This window comes from Silurus meridionalis, chromosome 22 (genome assembly GCF_014805685.1).
Source record: "Silurus meridionalis isolate SWU-2019-XX chromosome 22, ASM1480568v1, whole genome shotgun sequence".
Lineage (NCBI taxonomy): Eukaryota > Metazoa > Chordata > Actinopteri > Siluriformes > Siluridae > Silurus > Silurus meridionalis.
The window spans coordinates 12,258,029-12,263,986 of record NC_060905.1 but is presented as its reverse complement, the minus strand read 5'-3'; positions in this window follow the sequence as shown (position 1 = coordinate 12,263,986).

Below are 5,958 nucleotides of genomic sequence, written 5' to 3'. Positions count from 1 at the left end.
CAAAAAGGAGCTCTTCCTGTTTAAATGACCTTTCTGCTCATCTCAAAGAGCATCTCTCTCTCTCTCTCTCTCTCTCTCTCTCTCTCTCTCTCTCTCTCTCTCTCTCTCTCACATTTTCAATACAGTTACATTCCCACCCTACAGCAACAGGCATCCATAATTAAGAAAAAAAATTAATCAGTGTCTAGAAGCACCAGGATTATTCTGAAGATAAATCATTAAATGGGTGAGGCATGAATTCAGGGTGTGCACAACAGAGTTCAGGCTGGAAGGATGTCAAAGGTATTTCTTATCTCTCTATAATGTGACCTTTTATAGTTGTAGATGCTCGATTTAAATTTTTATACCAGAGTCCAGTTCGATCAATTTAGGAAAAATGTCTGTGTCTGACCCTCCTGGCAGGGTGACAATTTGCCATTTTGTCTAGCCTTATGAGGCTGATTACCGATTATTAGGAAAGGTTATTCAGAATAGAGTAACAATATGAAGAGAAACTGTATATATATATATATATATATATATATATATATATATATATATATATATATATATATATATATATATATATATTTACAACATCTGCCCCATATTCACTTGTAACTGAGACCAGGCACCACTGTGTATTGTGCTAAATACTATTAGCTCTGCATATTCATACTATACAGTGCTGTAATGTGATGAGCTATTTTAAGTGCAATAATGAATCTAGTCAGTCTTTGAGAGATGAATGACTGTACCATTTCTGTGAGGTGCCTCTGTTAATCACAGGAGAACGCGAAACAGAATGAAAGAGAGATAACGGAACTGACAGACATAATAGATAGACAGACTGTTGTGTAAAGCACTAGTGTTAACATTATTCTAAAACCGTGCACATTTAGGGCCTTAAGAGTTATGTCTGTGAGCCTAATAATTATTGTACACTATTGTTTATAAGGAACATGAGATGCAGCTTACATTTATTAAAACACACATGTATAGCCAGCAGGTTTCTGCATTGACCTATGTAATGTTTTGAACATAATCTTCACTGTAAAACTTCTGGGATATAATGCATGCTGCCTCATTGTATGCTGTATTTATTGCATCACATAGCAAACAGGGCCTTAACAAAAATAAAAAACTATTGATTCACCCTGATGGTACAACCCTGTAGAGACAAGTGGACCCAAATCACAACAGCAAAATGGCTCCACAGGATAACAGTCACCAGATGTTCCTTTGCATTTCTTACATAAACCATATTATCAACAATAGTCTGTGAAAAAGTCTTAGGCCCACTTTTTTTTACTTTAATTGAGCCATATTTGCCTATTTTGTGCATTCTACATTAAAGTGTCTCATAAAAGTGAAAAAAATTAATTACATGTTCCCCTTGCATGTAATTTTTTTCTGTGGCTGTCTGAGATTTGATGTGCAAATAGTATAAATATTAAGTTTTTAATTTTTTTTTTATTTTAAACAACATAACCAACCAATTTCTTTTGAGTGTAAATTACTTTAATTGTTTTAATTGATTTAATTGTTTATTTGTTCATTTAACTCTTAAAAGTTAATTATGCTTTGATCATTAGAAACTTTTCGTTGCATCGGTTCTTCACAGAATGTCTTGACAGTTTATTCAGATGAGCTTAAAGCTTTTGCAAAGCAATATATAAAGTAATTACAAAGCTATATGTTAGTTTCATCAGTTTATTAGTAGAATAATACTATGAACAATGAACAATATTGTACAACATTTTGTGGATATTAGTAGTATTGTAGTGTTAGTTTCTGGGAACATCCCTTTTGCATGATGTAACAAAATGCTAATAAAATCATTACCTATGCTGTGTGAACATATAACTCTTTATATTTATTAGGAGTTGCTGTATCTTCATATTCAAAATGCAAATCTTTTAGACCGTTTTCATTACGACCCACAGTATAAATAACCAGACTGCACAACAGCAGTAAACTATTTGATGACACTGGAGCAATTCATTTACACCGCTAGACAACTGCAGATTGTGACATTGATGTCAAAATTTCAAGAGTTAGCAGCTCATTCATTCTCTGTCTGGCACCATCTGCCATTTGGATTAAATCTCCAGACACATAATTTCAAAACTTAATTGTCCAACAGCAGTGTCTAATGGCCTGCTCCGATTTTTTTTATGGAAACAGTGCAATTATTGCAGAAGTCTTGTTGACAGAAATTAACATGGCACATCCACAAATTGCAATACCAACCTAAACAATTGGGGTGGATTAGTGCAGGAAATGAGTTAACAAAAAGCCAGAATCGGAGAAAGACAGGATTTTTCTGGATGGTGAATTACCTATGAACTGGACAGATGTCAATATTGCCCTAATGACTACCAGTCTGCCATTGCTCTGCTTTACAGCTATGATTGATATGCCTGAGCTGCTCCCAAGTTGGTGAGGATATGTGACAAAATTGTATTTTATTAATCAGCAAACAGAAGTCTCTAAGAGTATAGGTTATGGTAATTTTAATTGTAAGGTAACAATGGTGGTCTTAAAATGCATAAAGTTGCTCATTAGCAGCTTATTTGGTGCCTTTGCAATTTAAAAATAGTAATCTACAAAGATTGGCCTTTTTTGGACTGTTTATTTAAAACCTCAAGTGACTGCAAGTTTCAACATTCATCTAAAAAAATCACCAATAGAAGTAGGGGTACCTCATATTGAAGTGAGAATGGCAAAACATAAAAGAAACATGCTAATGTGTGCATAAAAATGCCCTCAATTTACAAGCCCATTTTGAATCATGTTTCTGTTCATGTAATCCTCTTTTTATGCACATGCCCATTAGTGACATAAGCAGAAAGTAGTAATTTTCCTTAATCACAGGTTAAACCTTACAGTATAATTGCATAATATATAATAATATAATCCAATACAGTGCTACAGGTGATAATGACAGTCACACTGTCACACTGACAGACTGATCAATTCACACAGTGGTTTGTGTAAGGATTCTCAGGTATGCAAATCAATGGTACTACAGCCACAGTCCTTCTGAATGTTGAAGAATATTACTATAGTTAAATATACTTTCTAATAATACAGTAATATAGTTAAAAATCACACAAATGTTTTAACTGCTAATTTAAGTACTTCTGGAAGACACACCAAGCATATTAGTATATGCCAGGTGGATGCTGAGTTTTTGAAGTGTAGGATGTAGTTACAGTAGCGTTGACTTGACTTGTCAATGGCCATTATTGCTAAATCATAGTTAAATACTGGTAGGAGAAGGAGTTGTCTGCCTGAATGTTCAGACTTGTGACTCATGGTGACTAATATAAAATTAAAATGAGCAAATGGAGCAATTGTCACTCAAAAGATGGCACATCATTCTACAATTTATCTGTTCAGTGTTTTTTATTACAGTTATATTTTTGCAGCAGAATCACAGATGTGTGCAAAGTTGTAGTTTCATTTTTTGTTTGTCTACTTCCTACCAGTGCCAATGTACATTAGCATAAAAGTGCGAATAGCCCAAATATAAACATCTTTTTGTTCTGATTCTAGTCGACTGTTTATCACATTTCTCTGTGATAACAACTGAGTATTCTCTTTTCCATGTGTTACTCTAGTGTAAAGAAGGACTTATTTGTGAGATTTTTGCCACATCACTAATTATGCTGCAACTACTGAGCGTGTGTGTGCTGCATGTTATGAACAGGTGTGTTTAACCTGACCTCCCATGGCTAATTCCACAATGGCACATGCTTTTATCTTTCCTACCAGTCTCTCATCCTTCCTTCCCCACGTTACCTTTATATTTTTCCCTCGATACATCCTCACTCAAATTCTGTCTCTCTGGATGTGACCCAGTTGCTATAGCAACAACACAAGCAACCTATAAGTCACAGCCTTATAGTTCCCTCCTCTCATTTGTTAGAAAGATAGAGACATACATACAGATACACGCACTTAATAGAGAAAAAGAGTGAGAGAGCTAGAGAGTGAGTTTGCTAGTGACTAGAAGGTCCTAGAAGATTCCACAGCACGTCTTCACCTAAACAAGTCATAAACAATACCCCAAAGCAGTTTGAATAAGATGAATCACAAGTGATCGTCAAATGGGCCATTAGGTGTGCTACGGGTTTAGGTTTGTTTTCCTCTCTGTGTCAATAACAAGTGGTGTGTGTGTGTGTGTGTGTGTGTGTGAGTGTGTGTGTGAGAGAGAGAGAGAGAGAGAGAGAGAGAGAGAGAGAGAGAGAGAGAAGAATACAGCTGTCTCAGGGCAAGCCTCACAAATTTGGCTTGTGTGTATGTGTGTGTCAGGAATATGAGTGAGTGGCTCAGATTAACACTTCAAAGGCACAAGGGCCCGGTGTGGAGATTAAAGCTCAGCATTCAAAGCCCCTCAGGTGGCCAACAACACATGAACCGTACACAAGTATATGCATATGTGTGTATATATCTAGGGTTTTATATCTTAGTAGGGACTGAATATATCCTCATAATAGTCCATATATATTAGTTTTGACCTTTTGACTTTTGAAACAGCTCAAAGTTTATTTTTTGGTCATTTCACTATAAGGACAAAAGTAGAGGGATGCCTAACTTTTCCAGCAATGTGTGTTCTTAACCAAATTTCAAACAAATTTAGAGGACCCCAATTGTATTGTATGAGATAGATGTTAACATTTTTTTCCACTTCAATTAGGAGACTCAAACCTGTTCCAGTATAAAATGCCCCTGTGCACAAAGCTAGCTCCATGAAGATATAGTTTACATGGGTTGGAGTGGAAGCTCTTGAGGAGCCTGCTATAGAGCTTTGCCTTCAAGTCTACTGAACATATTCAGAATGAATTGGAACACTGACTCTACCCCAAGCCTCCTTACATTCATCAGTACCTGACATTGCTGATGCCCTTGTGGCTGAATGAGCACAAAAACCCACTGTTGTTTCTCTTCTGGTAGACAGTGGTCGGAATGCAGACCCAGTATAGTATTTCAACAGATTAAACTAAGCAGTCAAAAGTAGTTTAGCAGAACTGATCAACAAATTGACCAAATTTAACATAGTTCAGCTTCTAAATTAAGGGTTGTTGCAGCTAATACATATTTTCATGTATTATTTAACTGGCAGCTCATTGAAAAAAGGAAGCACAAGATGTGTCCACTTGCACATTTTATATTGCACTGCTGGCTGTTGTTTTATGATGGCTACTTGGATTTGGTCATGTTGAATTAAAAGTCTTTGATTAAATGTAGTGCAATGTCACTGTAATGATCATGTGCTACATGTACTGAATGTAGTGTTGGGGCTATTGTCACTCTCCCACTGGCAATATTCATTTCTAACATCTATTTCACAGTGGAACTGGGCTTATTACAGCTATTCTTCTGGATGGAAATGACACATGAGAAAACAGTTTAAAGTTTAGTTTATATATTTATTTCCAACAAAAAATCTGAGCCGGCAGAAATATCAAATAGTTCTAATCCAAGTATTCAGCTAATTCTGACTTTATAATAGAACTATATACAAGCTTAGTATGCATCTCTTACTATGTGCGAACAACTCAACTCTGAATACAGCCCTCAGTAATTACCTACCTATGTGTCTGCGTAGAGGAGAACTGGGACTGAGCCGAACGGATATCATGACAGATCCAGACGGGTGAGTCAGACACTGTGTACTCCATCAGAACATCATGCACTACTGTTTATTAGAATCACACAGAGAGCCCTTTTCTGAACAGTTATTAAAAAAGTTCATGACCAACAGAAAAAAAGGGCTTGTGAGCACTCAGTAAAGTTCAAGTTGCTAATTGGTTATTTTCATCTATTCTGTCCGATATGGTAGTTTGAAACACCATCATCAAGGTAATACCATGCTCACAAGCCCACTTCACAGAGCTATCAACCTGAGAGAATATTTTATTTGTCATGCAGATCTAACATGAACAGCTAATGATCTACAAACCCTGGGTG